Source organism: Odontesthes bonariensis, chromosome 23 (assembly GCF_027942865.1).
Source record: "Odontesthes bonariensis isolate fOdoBon6 chromosome 23, fOdoBon6.hap1, whole genome shotgun sequence".
In the NCBI taxonomy this organism is placed as follows: Eukaryota; Metazoa; Chordata; class Actinopteri; order Atheriniformes; family Atherinopsidae; genus Odontesthes; species Odontesthes bonariensis.
Window position 1 is genome coordinate 24,768,066 of NC_134528.1, and position 18,553 is coordinate 24,786,618.

Consider the following 18,553-nt stretch of genomic DNA (forward strand, 5'->3'; position numbering starts at 1 on the left):
CAGAACAAGATCAAGGGTGTGATTAAGGCAGTGAGTCGCTCTGTGAACACTCTGAGAAAATCCAATAGAGTCTAATATAGATCTACATGAATATTAAAGTCACCCACTACAATGACTTTATCTGTACTCAGCACTAACTGGGATAAAAACTCTGAGAATTCAGACAGAAACTCAGAATAAGGGCCAGGTGGACGATACACAACAACAAACATAAGAGGTTTCTGGGATTTCCACTTTGCGTGGGAAAAACTGAGAATCAGAGATTCAAAAGAGCTCAAACTAATCTTGGGTCTGGGACTGATGAGTAACCCTGATCTGAAGATAGCTGCCACTCCTCCTCCTCTGCCTGTGGTTCGAGGAACGTGAACATTTAAACAGTCAGAGGGAGTTGCTTCATTAATGCTAACATGATCCTCCTGCTGCAGCCAGGTTTCTCTAAGACAAAATATATCAATATGATGATCACAAATCAACTCATTCACTAACAGAGACTTCGAAAGGAGAGATCTGATATTCAGCAAACCACATTTAATAGTTTGATGTTTTTGTTCAGTTAAAGTTTTTGTTTTAATAATTTCTTTTTGCACAAGAGGATTTGCTCCTTTTGTGTTAATTGATTGGGTGGGTAGCAGCAGGTGGGAAGCTGCAGAGAAGTGTGTAAGACTACAACTCTGCATCCTGGTCTGAACCCTGGGTTGTCATGTTTTAGGGTGGCAAATAAATTCGTCCATATTTCTAGAAATGAGAGCTGCTCCTTCCAAAGTGGGATGGATGCCGTCTCTCCTCATCAGACCAGGTTTTCTCCAGAAATTATCTATGTAGCCCACGTTGTTTGCTGGACACCATCTAGACAACCAGCGATTGTAGGACGACATGCGGCTAAACATGTCATCACTGGTCAGATTTGGCAGGGGTCCAGAGAAAACTACGGAGTCCGACATTGTTTTGGCAAAATTACACACCGATGCAGCATTAATTTTAGTGACCTCCGATTGGCGTAACCGGGTGTCATTAACGCCGACGTGAATAACTATTTTACCATATTTACGTTTATCCTTAGCCAGCAGTTTTAAATAGGATTCTATGTCGCCCGCTCTGGCCCCTGGAATGCATTTGACTATGGCCGCTGGTGTCTCTAATGCCACGTTTCTGACTATAGAGCTGCCAATTACCAGAGTTTTGTCCTCAGCGGGTGTGTCGCTGAGTGGGGAAAATCTGTTTGAAGCGTGGACAGGTCGATGGTGAACAACGGGCTTGACTTTAGAGCTATGCCTCTTCCTGACAGTCACCCAGCCACGTTGTAATCCTGGCTGCTCAGGTTCTGCTAGGGGGAGGCTAATTGAGCTAGCTACGCTAGGTGGCTCCACACTGGCAAAAGGGACCTGGCTCGCTATCGGTTGATTTTCACCAGTGCAGAGCCGAGCTTCCAATTCAGATAACCTCGCCTCCAAAACTACAAAAAGACTACATTTGTTACATGTACCATTATCGCTAAAGGAGGCAGAGGAGTAACTAAACATCTGACACACGGAGCAGGTGAAAGCAGGAGAAGGAGGAAGAGAACCGGTAGCTATGCTACGCTAGAGAACCAGACACACCGTTAAAAAGTGAGAATAAAGATCTGTAGGAGTGTGTTAGAACAGAACGGTAAGCTATAGAGTTTAACTATTCAAAATTGTGTAAGTTATAGATCGAAATAAAGTGATTAACAGTACTCCAAGCGGAGCAAGAAATTCCACAGTGCACAAGCAAGGTAACAGGAAGTGATGCAACACGTCTTACCGCAAATCGTCACAGCGTCAGATCTGCTTCACCAGGGAATTCACCAAGAAGTGAATGAGCTGGCTTACTCGAAAGGGCAGGATAGATTGCACATCAACAATAGCCTGGCTGACGGGTCCACAATCTCGATGAGATGGTGATCTTGAACAGAAAGCGAACACCATGGAGGAACACTATGATGGTAAAGGCTTTGAAAACAGAATGCAGGAAAACAGAGCGTAAATGGAGAAAAACTAAACTTCAAATTCACCATGACCTCTACAAACAAAGTCTTTGTAATTTTAACCACGGGTTACTCCGCGCTAGACAGCAACACTTATCTGAAATGATTAATAAGAACATCAACAACACTCGTGCTCTGTTTGCTATGGTTAATAAGCTGACAACCCCCCCAAAACAGATAGTTTCAGAACTCTGTTCCACAGAAAAATGCAATGAATTTGCTTGTTTTTTCAATGAAAAAATCAAATCTATGAGGCTAAATATCAACATAAATCAGCAAAATAATAAAATGACACAAACCTTAAAACCACCTAGGAATCAATCAACTATGATGTCAGAATTTAATACAGTTGACCAAAAAACCATAGAAGAAACAGTCCAGCATCTTAAACCATCGACATCCTGTCTTGACACAATGCCATCTGACTTCTTTAAAACTATTGTAAGCTCTGTCCAAACAGATTTGCAGCAAATAATAAACTGCTCACTTCAATCAGGCACGTTTCCTAAACCCTTAAAATTAGCTGCCATCAAGCCACTCCTAAAAAAGACAACATTGGATGCTTCCATTTTAACCAACTACAGACCCATCTCAAATCTTCCTTTTATAGCCAAGATTGTTGAGAAAGTGGTTTTTAATCAACTCAGTAACTTCTTGAACTCCAGTGGACTCCTTGACAAATTTCAGTCAGGCTTCCGACCTCACCACAGTACAGAAACGGCTCTTATTAAAGTGTTAAATGACATAAGGTTGAACACTGACTCAGGCAAGGTGTCAGTTCTGGTATTGTTGGATCTCAGTGCTGCATTTGACACTGTGGATCACAGTATACTGCTGAACAGGTTGGAAACCTGGGCAGGACTCAGCGGGACAGTCCTAGAATGGTTCAGGTCCTACTTGGAGGAGCGGAGTTATTTTGTGACTATTGGAAATAATCAATCTGATCGAGTGGCTATGACATGTGGAGTTCCTCAGGGGTCAGTTCTTGGACCCCTTCTGTTCACTCTATACATGCTGCCTCTGGGTCAAATTCTGAAGAACTCTAAAGTCAACTACCACAGCTATGCAGATGACACACAGATATATCTCGCACTGTCTCCAGATGACTGCAGTCCTATAGAGTCATTGTGCGACTGCTTAGAGCAAGTCAAAAAGTGGATGAACCAAAATTTCCTTCAGTTAAATCAAGAAAAAACTGAGGTCATTGTGTTTGGCAACAAAGAGAAGAGGTTTGCTGTCAGTAAACATCTTGAGTCACTGTCTCTAGAAACTAAACACCAAGTCCGGAACCTCGGCGTGCTGATAGACTCAGACCTGACCTTCAACAATCATATCAAATCAGTCACCAAATCAGCCTTTTATCAACTTAAGAACATTTCCAGAATTAAGGGTTTCATGTCCCAAACAGATCAGGAGAAGCTGATTCATGCTTTCATCTCCAACAGACTTGACTACTGTAACGGTCTTCTGACTGGACTCCCCCAAAAGAGTCTCAAACAGCTGCAGCTCATTCAGAACGCTGCAGCCCGAGTTTTAACCAGAAAAAAAGAGATCACATCACATCACCCCAGTTCTCAAGTCTTTACATTGGCTTCCGGTCAGATACAGAATAGATTTTAAAGTTCTGCTGCTCGTCTACAAATCACGGAATGGTTTAGGTCCAGAATACATGAATGACATGCTAGCAGAGTATAAACCTAGTAGAGCTCTGAGATCTACTGACTCAGGTCAGATAGTGGACCCCAGAGTTCAAACTAGACACGGTGAAGCAGCTTTTAGCTGTTATGCTGTACACAACTGGAACAAACTACCAGCAGAACTGAAATCAGCCACAACTGTAAGCACTTTTAAATCCAGGTTAAAAACATTTCTCTTTCGGTGTGCTTATGGTTGAGTTTATATATTTCTTTTTCCCCTCTTCTTTGATTGCTTTAATTTTTATTCTATTTTTTTTTTTCTCTTTAAATTGCTTGTTTTTATGCTGCTTTATGCTGTTCTTTGAAATGCCTTGTCTTTATGTAAAGCACATTGAGTTGCCTGTGGTATGAAATGCGCTATATAAATAAAGATGCCTTGCCTTTGTGAGAATTGTAGCTCACTTTGTTCTTCCAGATCTCTGCTGGTCAACTATTCCTGGGGAGGGCAATTGTCTACAGATGGTCTAAACCATTTTTTTGATAAATTGATCAATTGATTTTTTTCAACATTTTCTATTCTAATGAGTATCAATAATATTGATTGGAGTCTTCCCAGAAATCATGCCGTGATATATTTCCACAAATGTTAATAAAACAGAGTGCCTTCTAATCTTAGAGATTTATATATCTTGTCATTGGATGATTTTCCTAAAAATCTCTCTTTAGTATCTGGTTCAGGTGCAAACTAAAGGGGAAATAGCCGCATTTGGACAGAGCAGTTCTAAGCAGGGTCCACCTTGAATTCCGTTCTATGAACTGCCCTTCCCCAGGGGAACTGTTTCATTTTGCATTCGCACATGAGTCGGGACCTTGATAGGGACTGATGCGACGTGTTGCTTTAGCGCCACACTCAACAACAAAACAAAACAAAACCCGCAAAAAGTAAGGAGAGAAGAAAACAACACCACCAAGAAGCTATCATGTGCATGGTCTGCGTGATGGTAATAGTAATCATGGACGATCACATCGGGCGTCGTCTAACATCGAGGCTGGAAGAGCACACAAGAGAGTCAGGAGACGAAGAATCAAGCGGCAGGCGATACTTCTTCGTTTCATGAAGGAAGGAAGGAGAGCAGAGCGCCGCAGACAAAGGAGATGACGTGTAAGTTTAAAGCAATACTATGTAACATTTCTACCTTAAAATAACAGCTTGAAAAAAATTGTGCGGCTAGAATGAGTTTTAATATTACGATTGGCCTGTCTCCTTTGCCCTTCAGGGGTCTGAGTTGGAAAAACTGCGCTATGTAACTTTGCTGGACCGGCCCGGGAGCTGAGCGGAAGTACTTCGACTTGCTTTCTGGCACACCTACCGCAAAAACAAATAGACCCCTCTCACGCTCCCAGGTATAAGGCTAAGCTAGCGCAACATTGTCAGTACGATCATCATGGAAGAGGCACCGAAGAAACAGAAGAAGACGTTGACTGATGAAGCAAGGAAGAGAAAGATGCGCCGGTTGTGTCCGTGTCATATGAGTAAACATTTCAGACGTTATTCCGTTCCTAATCTGCGTTGAGCAGATTAGGAACATGAAGAAGCGGAAATCTGACAAGGGGCGTAGCTACCCATCACCAAACACCTACGTCATATGTGTTCATATGCGATTGCAAAACGAAACAGTTCCCCTGGGGAAGGGCAGTTCATAGAACGAAATTCAAGGTAGACAGTTCTTAGAACTGCATTCTTAGAACTTCTCTGTCCGAATGCGGCTAATGTGACCATAGGAACCTTTTCCAGGAACCTTCTTCTTTGGGAGGTTCATTCTCGGCCACTTCCATTCACAACGTAGGAACCGAGACCAAAACAAAGTTTCTAAAGGGGACGTTTCAGCCCTAAAAAAATAGGAGCCTGCTAAGAAAATAGTACTTTTGATATTACCTAGAATTTTTGGGTTGGGGCTTGCAGCACTGAATCTTTTTAATTAGTTGAATATTTCCAGCGTTTTATATCCCCCTCTGTCTCATTCACCTCAGGTTTAATATCAACAATGGCTCTTAAAATCTGTTTACTCTAATGGCGCTTTTCCACTAGCTCTACACGGCTCGCCACAGGCCACAGCTCGGTTTGGTTGTGTTTCCATTACACTTCGTGCCTTCTCGACGTGGGCGGGGTCGTCGTAACACGGCTGCGCGTGTTGCTGCTCACCCTGTGGCTTTTTGTTGCAGAAAAGGCAAGAGAAGAGAGCCAGAGAAGACTCCTGGCCGCCAGACAAAACAGTGTTGAAAAGTACCGGAGAGTTTTGTTACGAGCTTAAAAAAGATGATGTTTGGAGGTAAGCTAACGCTAGCTTTTGTTTATCCGCGTTATGACACTCATCGCCCAATCAGGGCAAGGCAGTCGGCTGCTGTCACGTTTTAGTAACACTTCGGCCCGCTTGGAACCAGGACTGAGGTGATACGAAAAATCGTCCCGGTTGCAGGTACGGCGTGCTGGTGGAAACACGCAATAGCGCGCCGAGCCGAGCCTAAGCGAGCTAGTGGAAATGCGCCATTAGTTCTACCACCATCTGCTTGTAAGCAGTAAAACTTTTTTTTGGGCGCTCCTGAATGAATGTGGGAGACAAAGCTCAGAATGCGACAAGAAAGAAGTGAAGTGATCCAGCTGTAGCGGACTTCATGGTTTGCAGGCAGATCTGAATTGCAGAGCATGGCCATCTTCACCACGGACAACAAATCGCTGCAGTTCTTTCTACCACCGATGAGGAATAAACTGTCAAACTTAGATTTGTTTTTACAGCTCCTATGCTCTAAGACACACATGAAAACATCCAAATACCCATTGAAATGTTGAACATGAACAGAATTGTGTTAATAAAGCTGAAGCAAAAACCTCTTGTAGCCTCAGTGTGGCAGTGCGACACTCGTCAGCTAACTTAATTAGCCTATTCTACCCTGGACTCTCGACCTCAGTCAGTGGGGTTACATGGCACTGAAAGGATCAGAAAATTGGCTAAATTACAATAAGATTGAGTTATTAAGTGCATGTAGACACCTTACAATAATAATACCAATTCTAATAAAAATACTACTACTTACTAATAATAATAAATTACTAAATAAAAAAATAAAATAAAAAAATCAATTTGAGAAGAACTCAGTCACTGTTAAAAAGCCTTATGACTGTGGGAACAAAGGACCTTCTGAACCTCTTGTCACACCCAGAGAATGGAGGATGCAGATGCAGGAGGTTTAATTCCAAGACTTTTATTGGAGGACAGCAGATCAACCAGTTCCTCGTGAGAGAAGCTAAATGGGCTATGAAATATTAATCTAGGAATATACTTTCCAAAAGTGGAGAAGTATATCTATATAAAAGTTATCCAAACTCAAAATCACTCTACTAGCGGAGGAGAAAACAAAAGACCATGAAACTTTACTATTAAACTAAATGTCACTCCTACTGAGGAGGAAAACAAAAAGAGCCTCTCCTAAAAATCGAGGAAATATGCTGTAAAAGTTTAAACAAAAAGGCCACTCCACCCAGGAGGGAAAACAAAAAGACTATAAGCAAAATTAACTCTGTACTTCTTACAGGATCTATATTATCAAACTTACTCTGGGAAAAAACAAAATCACTCTCACGAGGATAAATACCACTGGGAACTAGGAAACACGGGAACTCGGAAACGGGCTTGGCAAAACGCTAGGATGATGCACTATACGGAGACAGATACAACACACTGGCACAAGACAGGGGGAGACGCAGACTCTTAAGCACACAGGGGTAATGGGAAACAGGTGGAATCATTCATACCACAATCAGACTGGAACACGAGAGGAAGGGCAAGTGACCTGGAACGAGAGGGAAGTTAGTCTTTCAAAATAAAACAGGAAATGACGAAACAATACATGAAACGAGACAAAAACCCAACTTAACCTCACCACGGTGTGACAGAGCCCCCCCTTCTAGGACCGGACTACGGACGGTCCAGGGAGGTCTTTATAAAAGTCAGAGATGAGGGAGGGATCGGCTATATAGCTTTTAGGCACCCATTGTCTTTCTTCTGGGCCGTATCCCTCCCAGTCCACCAAGTACTGTTTACCCCCCCCTCGATTACGTACGGCTAAAAGTTTCTTTACTTTATATAAAACTCCCCCGTCGGCCGACTCCAGTGGCGGCGGGGGCTTGGAGGTCGGGACCATGGGGCTTTCCTTGGCATACGTGGAAGGTGGGATGTACTCTGAGGGATCGGGGTAAGCGGAGATGGATGGCGGCTGGATTGATGACTTTGGAGATGCTGAAGGGGCCCACGAAGCGCGGAGCCAGCTTCCTGCTGGGGACCTTTAGGTGGAGGTCTCGGGCCCAGGCTGGTAATCGGGTGCAGGGCGACGCTTCCGATCGGCGGCTTTTTTGACGCGTTCCCCCTGGCGGGTCAGAATCTGACGGGCTGCAGCCCAGATGCGCCGACAGCGGCGAACCAGAGCATGGGCGGAGGGAACGGAAACCTCCCGCTCAGCGTCAGGGAACACGGGAGGCTGGTATCCGTAGACGCACTTGAAGGGTGAGAGACCGGTGGCGGAGGTGGGCAGAGAGTTGTGGGCAAACTCTACCCAGACCAGGTGGGCGCTCCACGTTGTCGGGTTCTGGGAGACCAGGCACCGGAGGCCGGTTTCCAGCTGTTGATTGAGGCGCTCGGTCTGGCCGTTTGCCTACGGGTGGTAACCTGAGGTCAGGCTGGCTGAAGCACCGATCAGCCGACAGAACTCCCTCCAGAACCGCGAGACGAACTGGGGCCCCCGGTCTGAAACAATGTCTTTGGGGAAGCCATGGATTCTAAAAATATGTCTCATCATAATACTGGCCGTTTCTTTGGCCGTAGGTAATTTAGGCAATGCTATAAAATGTGTCATTTTAGAGAAACGATCCACCACGGTTAGTACCGTGGTGTTACCTTCAGAGACCGGGAGCCCCGTGACAAAATCCAGCGAGATGTCCGACCACGGTCTGGAGGGGATCAGCAGTGGGTGCAGCAGCCCCCTGCGCTCCGGAGGAAGTCTTATTACGGGCGCAGACCGAGCAAGCCTCGATGTACTCCCGGACCTCCGGCTCCATGGAAGGCCACCAGAACCGCTGGGAGATGGCGAACATGGTTCTCCGGACAGCAGGTGAGCAGCGAGGTGTGGGCCCAATGAATCACCTGTGGACGCAGATTAACCGGGACAAATAAACATTGCTCCGGGCATCCAATAGGTGGAGGGGTCTCACCGTTGGCTTCCTTCACCTCTTTTTCTATTTGCCAAGTTACCGCGCCAACCACACAGTTCAGTGGAAGGATGGGCTCAGGTTCCTTGGCAACAGGCGCAGGATCATAAATACGGGACAGGGCGTCGGGCTTGATGTTTCGGGATCCTGGCCTGTAAGACAACGTGAAACGAAAACGGTTAAAAAACAGAGTCCACCTGGCCTGGTGAGAATTAAGCCTCTTGGCTTTCCTAATGTGTTCTAAATTTTTATGGTCGGTCCAGACAATAAAAGGATGAGCTGCCCCCTCCAACCAGTGTCTCCACTCCTCCAAGGCGATCTTGACAGCCAGCAGCTCCCGGTTCCCCACGTCGTAGTTCCTCTCCGCCGACCTCAGGCGCCGGGAGAGGAAAGCACACGGGTGCATCTTACTGGGAGAGAACGCCCCCGATGCCCTCGCTGGAAGCGTCCACCTCAACCACGAACTGGCGCTGTGGGTCAGGTTAGGTGAGGATGGGTGCGGTGGTGAAGAGTTGTTTGAGGCGGCGGAACGCCTCTTCTTGTTTCGGCCCCCAGAGAAAACGAACCTGAGGCGAGGTGAGGGCATGGAGCGGGGCGGCGATGGCACTGAAACCCCTGATGAACTGCCTGTAGAAGTTGGCGAAGCCCAGGAACTGTTGAACCTTTTTGCGGTTATCTGGGGTCGGCCACTCAGCCACAGCACTGATCTTGGCGGGGTCCATCTGAACTTTGCCGGGGGAAATAATAAAACCTAGAAAGGTAGTAGTGGTTACATGGAATTCACTTTTCGGCTTTCACATATAAATGATTTTCAAGCAGTCTTTTCAAAACTCTGTTAACGTGGGATTTGTGTGTGTCCAGATCAGGTGAATAAATCAGAATGTCATCTAAATAGACATAAACAAAATGATCCAAGAAGTCTCTAAGGACGTCATTTATCATGGCCTGGAAAACAGCAGGAGCGTTGGTGAGGCCGAAGGGCATCACCAGATATTCGTAGTGGCCACTGGGGGTGTTAAAACCGGTCTTCCACTCGTCCCCCTCCCTAATGCGGACGAGGTGGTAAGCGTTCCGCAAGTCCAGTTTAGTGAAGACGGCGGCCTGTTGGAGTTGGTCGAATACTGATGACATCAGAGGAAGTGGGTAACGGTTCTTTATTGTGATGTCGTTTAGTGGACTGTAATCGATACAGGGCCGTAGGGAGCCGTCTTTCTTGGCCACGAAGAAAAATCCCGCCCCAGCCGGAGATGAAGAGGGGCGGATGAGCCCCGCTTTGAGTGATGTCTCAATATAGTCCTTCATGGACTGTTGCTCTGGCCGTGATAGAGAGTAGAGGCGCCCCTTGGGAATAGGGGATCCTGGGATGAGATCCACGGCGCAGTCGTAAGGCCGATGTGGGGGAAGAGACGTGGCTCTGTCTTTACTGAAGACTTCTTTGAGATGGTGATAGCAGGCAGGGATCGAAGTCAAGTCGGGCGGCTGGAACTCTGTGACAGGGACAGAAATATTTTTAACAGTGGCGTGAGCCGGTTTACCAGACATGATCCCTCGCAGGCTCTTCCCCATCCCAGTATTTTGCCCGAAGGCCAGTCAATGTGTGGATTATGTCTGGTGAGCCAAGAGTGACCCAACACCAGAGCATGAGAAGGAGAGTGAAACAGAAAAAATTTAATTTTCTCCTGATGACGGTCCGTTGTCATGGTTACGGGTTCCGTAACGTGGGTTATGGAAAACAGGGGCTGCCCATTCAATGCGTTGGCGTTAATGGGTTGTGTAAGTCGTTCCGTCTTAAGACCCAGTTTTTTGGCTACACCCCAGTCCATGAGGCTTTCATCTGCCCCAGAATCAATTAAAATGTCAAGGTTGAGAGTGGTGTTTCTGTGCGTTACCTTGATGTGAAAAGGTTTTCGTGGCGTGGAGCTTGTAACCACAGAGTCTCTCTTTACCTGGGGTGGACGGATTGGGCATGTGGAGATGAGGTGTCCGATCTCCCCGCAGTAAAGGCATCTCCCCTCTCGGATTCGGCGTTCTCTTTCCGCCTGTGTGAGCCGAGCTCTGCCCAGCTCCATGGGTTCCTCTCCTCCGGCAGGAGACGGAGTGAGGGGATGAGCGGGTGGAGATCCGTGTGCGGGTGACCGTGGGAAAAGACGAGAGGGTTGGAGAAAGGCGGGCGCGCGTTGGTGTTCTCCCCGATGGGCTTTTAACTCCCGCAGCCGGTTATCCGTCCGAACCGCGAGGGTGATTAGTGAATCCACATCCGCAGGGAGGTCCAACGGGAGAAGGAGCTCTTGGATGGGGACCGCCAGTCCCTTCAGGAAGACGTCATACTGGGCCCGATCGTTCCAGCCGCTCTCCATGGCCAGGGTTCGGAAGCGGATAGCGAAGTCGCACACAGTCTCCCGACCTTGTTTGAGACCGCTTAGCTCCCTCGCCTTCTGTCGCTCCGCGGTAACAGGGTCAAATACCTTGCGCAGGGCTTCTTTAAACGCCTGGTGGGAGCTACAAAGTGGGGATTTTCGGTCCCACTCTGCCCTGGCCCATGCCTTAGCCCTCCCGGTCAGGTGCGAGATCATGTCGCCGACTTTGTGGAGATCGGTGGGATATTGGAGCGGGTTGAGAGCAAAATGCAACTCACAGTCACTGATGAATGCTCTGCTCAAGCCGACCTCTCCGGAGAATCGCTCCGGGGAAGCCAGCCGAATACTGGCACCGTAGCTGGGGGGAGAGGGCTGAGGCGCGGGTGCGGCTGGGACCGCTGCAGGTGCATCTTTGTCGAGGCGCCCCAGGACTTGCTGCAGCTGGCTGGCAAGCTGACCCATTTGACCGGAGACAGTGGTCTGGAAGGCCAGCTGACTCTGGGCGAGGTTGTCGAGCCCCTGGCCAAGTGAGAGAGTAGTATAGGATACTTTGTGTCAAAAAAAGATTTATGGGGGGTAATAAAAGTGTGATTTATGAGGGGGGTAATAAAACTGTCATTTATGAGAGGCAATAAATGACGTGTGACCTTTGATGTACGTATTCCCGGGCACATCAAAGGGTTAGCTAGGGGTAATAAAAGTGTTATTTATGAGGACGGTAATAAAAACGTCATTTATGAGAGGCAATAAATGACGTGTGACCTTTCACGTGTGACCTTTGATGTACTTTGATGTACGTATTTCCGGGTACGTCAAAGGGTTAGCTATATCATGTGGCAGAGGGGGTGGTTTAGGGGGGTTTGTATTCACAGTATTTGATTCTCACAGCGGGTGTCAGGGAATGGTCAGACATTTGGTTTTTCTACATTTGGCTTCAAAGGGGTCGTTATTAGTACAATGAGATAGAATGAAAAAACATAGTTATACCGCATTTAAAATGCATAGCCTGACTGTCTGGGTTAGAAGCTGAGTCAATTGGGGAGGGGACTGACCCTGTATTCAGCAGAGGTTTTGAAAATATTTCTATTTGGAAAGAGTTTAATCTCCACTGGCAGTTTGCTCCACTTGTTTGCAGCATAACAGCTAAATGCTGCTTCTCTGTGTTTTATAAATAAAAAGTTTTATTTGTTAATAGGGATGATTAAAACCTGTTTTTTTTTTTTCAGGCTTCCTACATTCAGAGTGAATCACATTTAAAATGCATAGCCTGAATGTCTGGTTAGAAGTGTATCAGCTAAGCCGATTGGGAGGGGGTTTTCCTTGTCTATTTCCTACTGGCTTCAGTAGTTCACAGCAGGTGTCAGCGAATGGTCACACATTTGGTTTTTCTACATATGGCTTCAAAGGGGTCGCTATTAGTACAATGAGATCGAATGAAAAAACATAGTAATATCACATTTAAAATGCATAGCCTGACTGTCTGGTTAGAAGCTGACTAAACTGGGGTGGGGTTTCCCCTGTATTCATCCTGTTGGCTATAGTAGTTCACAGCAGGTGTCAGTGGGTGGTCAGACACTGGGTCTACCATTAAAGTGTGAATTAAGGGTCGGTCTTAAGTATAAAATACGAATTCCCCTACAGCAGTGTATAAGGATTTCAGTACGTGACAGAGGACCATGGATTTGGGTACGCTTAAAAATCATCTTTTAAACCATTCTTGGTGATAAGAGAATCAGGTTAGAATATATAGATCTTTTGTTTTTTTTTCTGTAGGAAAAACGAGTGGAGCTCTTAGACTGACACCCCACGATTTCGGTGATATATTTAACCCTGTTAGTAGTAAGTATTCGATCTTTCCAATCCTAGATATAGTCTATAGCCTACGTATACTTTTATTCAACGTAACTTCTAACTGCCATCTCCAGAAACAGATGACGAGGATTTAGATGACTTTGTATTCACACAAAGCGACTATGGTAAGTTTTTTTTTTTATTTTTTATTTTATCCTAAAATTTGACTATCCTATGACTTGCACAATAATTAATTAATCAAAAATACTACATGTGTGGTTACTTACAGATCTATTAGCAGCCGCTGAACACCAGGATACCAAACGTAATGGAGCAGTTTTTAACGGCGAGTTGAATTGCATTGAACCGGCACCAGTTAACAATAACCGTTTATCTTTGAGAGGTCGAATTCGAAGGGGAACTGAATTTTCACAAAATCCTGGAGCTGTAATCATACACCGCGAGGCAGAGCCATCAGGATTACACACCCCGCCCAGCTACCCGTTTTCCCCGCGAACGGTGCAGAGGGCTGAACCAGCAGTCATTAACATCACTCCAAGGAGAATCGACTTTGGAGAGCTGACTGAAAACACACACGGATCAGCTGTTTTGAACGAGCTCCACGGGCTATGCACCCCGGCCGGGGGAGCGGCTCCTGCAGACCTGGAGGTGGCGTATCGTGAAGGGCTTGAGGCCGCTGTTTTGAACGAACTCCACGGGCTGTGCACCCCGGCCGGGGGAGCGGCTCCTGCAGACCAGGAGGTGGTGGCGAAGTTGAAAAAGTTGAAAAAACTAAAAAAAAAACCGTTTAATTCTTTTCATTTATTTTTCTCTCAATGGATAAGTTTACTTCTGTGTTTACATTTAAATGTAAAACCGGGGTTCCTACGTATGTGTACTACGTCACTACGTGTGTGACGTATTAGGGGTTGGGACCGTGGGATGTTGGTCTGTCAGTGTCAGTTGGATGAGTACAACACTGTGGTAGCAGTCTGTAAAATCTTGCTGAGTATTGTAATAATGCTGCATGTTCATTAACCCCCTCCGTGATGCTTTAAATCAAAAGTTATACGGTAACATCTAAGTATATATCACATAGTGTACACTTAAGCATTTTTTTTTTTTTTTTTTTTTTTTTTTTTTTTTTTACACTGGTGTCAAATTCTGTTTCATACTATTTCACAGAATCGGCAGCAACGTTGAGGGCTGTGGTTTCAAAACAGGGGCGTCGCAGATTACGCTCAAGAGCCCTACTCGTTAATGGGTTAATCGAAGGTATAATCTCTTATGTTTCTACTTACAACGTAATGCACAGAACCTGGAACATATTAAAGATATGCAGTTTTTTCTTCTTCTGTTTTTCTTATTTTTTTTTTTTTTATATTTCTTATACCCCTTTACAGAATCGATACTATGCGTCGATCGCATACAACCCCAGATCCAACGTTCAAGGCTGACAAGAAAACATGCTGCAGCCATACAACGGAGTAAACTAACGACTCTCAACTTTCTTGGAACTTCCCTGATTTTGATCCGGAAAATGAAGCGTAATTTGTAAGGTATTGCAAAAAGTTGAATATCTGTAAATTTTTTTATTTTTTTATTTTTTTCTGATCTCCTGTTATCACCGCTGAACCATTCTTAATTCTGAGTAAACATGGATAATAGGGTAATCCGTGCAGCCCTAGATGAATTATTAAGAGCTGTTGAGTCCTTGAGGGATATACCCATACCGGTTCATCCTTCAGATTACTTTAGAGAACTTAACTATGCACTCCGTAATATAAATCGGGTTAGGGGTGCGAGTGAGGATGATGAGGTAGGTCAAGATAATCAGACAGCTTTCTTACACGAATTAGAACAAGCAGTCCTCAATTTAAACAGACTTTTGTCATCCTTCCGTGTTCTTCTGATACATCTTTACCGAGAGATGCTCTGATAACCTCAGCAGCGTCAAACCTGTCTCCAGATAGTGTCTCGATAAATCATACTGCTTCGACCTCGTCAGCTGTATCAGAAGAGAACCCACAACACCGCGGAGGTAATTTGAATCAGGAGATTGTAACCAACGCTGATCAAATTCAGAGAAATAACCCACCGCCAATTCTACGTGAACGCTTCAATACTACTGAAATAAGACGCCCTCTCGCGATACCACGGCCACTCCCGGGTAGTGTGCCTGATATTGCCGCGTTCACCACAGCAGTCATGAGTGTTCTCGTTGAAATGGCTGAAACAGCACAATCACTGGTCAAATGTAATGATATCGTCCAGCTGGAGTTAGTCGGGAATAATATCTCTCAACACATAGCTGTTACGGTCACTGATGAAGCTAACGTAATTCTGGATGCATTTCTAGATTTTTTAGATGAGTTAACTCAGTCTAATGCAGAGATAACTTCAGACACTAACATGGAGTTAATTTTACAACTCGTTAGAGGTCCTTCTGGCGGTGCTAAACGGAAGGCTTCAAAAACCTTAGAATGCGAACTGATTCGTAAGAAAAAGCGCCACCTGTACATTGCACACAATCCTGACAATCAACTCTGCTTCGCTGTCAGTCTCGCTTACCTGACTAACCCAGGTTTTACTGACAGTCAGGCCTTAGAACAAGGGAGGGTGTGGCAGCAGGCTGTAGGCCTTACTGATCAGACCGCTGTGACCTTGAGTGATGTTGGAAAATTTGAAAATGTTCTGCACAGGAAAATAGTGGTGTTTCACAAAACCACAAGGGATCAGGCTCTGTGTAAGTTTGAGACAGATTTCAGTGATCGTACAAGGCCTCTTTTTCTACTGCTGCTAAAAAACCATTACTACGGGATAAAAAATCTGAAAGGTTTTACAGGATCGCGATACATGTGTCACCACTGCTACACCGGGTACAATAACCCCCACTCACATTTCTGCTCTGGTTACTGTTCTACCTGTCTTGATTCATCTTGTACACTACAGCAATACAGTCCAATAGTCTGTGGGGATTGTAACAGAACTTGTCGCAACTCGCAGTGTTTTGACCGTCACAAAGAACCTCGGGAGAGACCTCGGGCTGGAATGCTTGTGAGTGATTGTGACCTGATTAAACTGTGTGCAACATGTAAGAGATTTTATTATGTTGCGATGAGTAAGGAGAAGACTCTGCATGTTTGTCAAGGCTTAAAATGCTCGATCTGTGGTGAGAAGCTAGCTTACGGTTCTGCAGGTGTTTTTGGTGATCATCAGTGTTACATTCAGCCCCGTGCTGCTGATGAACAGCTTGATGAGAAACTGATCTTTTATGATTTTGAATCATTAGTTGGTCAGAATAACGTACACACCCCCTTTCTGGTCTGTGCTAAAACGCTAAAAGGTGAGCTGTACACTGCCTATGGTTTAGACTGTGTACGTCAATTTCTCCTCCATTTCAGGAGACCGCGATACAAGGGTTATACGTTTATAGCGCACAATGCTCGTGGATATGATGGCTATCTTATCCTCAGCGTTATGGTGCAATTAGGAATTAAGCCTTCTCTTATCACGCAGGGGAGTAAGGTTCTCTGTTTTACAGACCGTGATTACGGCTTGAAATTTATCGACAGTTTATCTTTCCTGTCTATGAAACTGAGTTCTATGCCTAAAGCGTTAGGTTTCACTGATCACTGCAAAGGTTTCTTTCCCCACAGATTCTCTTCAGTGCTGAATTTGAATTATGTGGGGCCTTACCCTTCACCTCACTACTACTCTGTAGAACTCATGAGTCCCTGTGAGCAGGAGGATTTTTACAGGTGGTACGGTGAAGTGAGTAAGGGTACATTCAACTTTGAAAAAGAAGTTCTTCACTATTGTAAGAATGATGTTGAAATTCTTTCCAAAGGGTGTGTTATATTCAGGGAGCAGTTTTTTAATGACACGCACGTGGATCCCCTCAAGTGTATCACAATAGCATCGGCATGCATGCGGGTGTTCGTCAGTAACTTTCTCAAGCCTCAAACCCTGGCTATACCATCACCCTTTGATTACAGAACTCAGTGTAAAACTTTCTCACACGCGGCGATCCAGTGGATCGAGTGGGAAGCATACACCAGGGGCATACACATCGGACACGCGTTAAACAGTGGGGAGAGGACGATAGGACCCTATCGTGTGGACGGTTATGCAGAAAACAACAGCGGTGTGGGTGAGATTTTTGAGTTTCACGGTTGTTTCTTTCATGGCTGTCCCAAGTGCTATCTGCCTAAGGATACTTGTCAGATGAGGAGGATACCATTTGAGCAGTTCTATACAGCAACCCGTGATAGGGAAGCGATGCTTCGGTTAGTGCACGGTCATCGTGTACATGTCATGTGGGGGCATGAATGGACCGATATGAAGAAAACCAACCCGGGGGTGATTGAATTTCTCAAGAAATATAATGCCCCCGAACCACTCTCCCCCCGACAGGCTCTGTACGGTGGTCGAACCTGTGCACTCAGGCTGAGATACACTGCAGGGGTAGGTGAAACTGTGCACTATGCTGACTTTACATCTCTGTACCCCTATGTAAACTGCAACTTTCCCTACCCCCTTGGTCATCCCACGATTATCTGTAAAGATTTTGGTGACCCCGACAGCTACTTTGGTTTCATTAGAGCTGTCGTTTACCCCCCGCGTGGTCTGTTTTTCCCTGTTTTACCTTACAGGACATCTCACGGTAAACTTGTGTTCACTCTCTGTCGTTCATGCGCAGAAATGAATAACCAGACAGATGCATGCAGTCACAGTGATGAGGAGAGGGCTCTAACAGGTGTGTGGGTGAGTGTGGAGTTTAGCAAGGCGTTAAAGCTGGGTTACCGTCTTGCTAAAATCACAGAGGTGTGGCATTTTGACAGATCCAGTAGCACGATCTTCGTTGATTACATACACACGTTTCTCAAGGGTAAGCAGGAGGCTTCCGGTTACCCTACTGATGCAGTTGATGAGGAGAGCAAGTTGAAATACATCAGAGATTACAAACTCCATCAGGGCATCCAGCTGGATCCCGACAAAATAGAGGTAAACCCTGCTAAAAGACAGGTTGCTAAATTGTGTTTGAACAGTTTCTGGGGGAAATTCGCCCAGAGGAGTGACCTGCCCCAGACAACCATCATCAGTGACCCGAATGAATTTTTTAACTTCATGTTCTCGGGTAAATACAAGGTAACATACTTCCACTTCCTGAATCTGGATATGTGCATGTTGCAATGGGTCTACAAAAAGCGGTCAATTACCCCTCCGAGTAAAACGAACAATGTATTCATTGCTGCGTTCACCACCGCTTATGCACGGTTAAAACTGTACACCTGTCTAGAAATCATGCAGGACAAAATTCTCTACATAGACACAGACAGTCTGATCTATGTGGTGAAGGATGGTGAGACTCCTCTAAAGTTGGGGAACTATCTGGGTGACTTGACTGATGAGTTAGCGGGTGATACAATCCAAGAGTTTGTTGCAGCTGGACCCAAGAGTTACGCCTACCAGACCAAAAACAAGAAAAAGGTTTCGATGC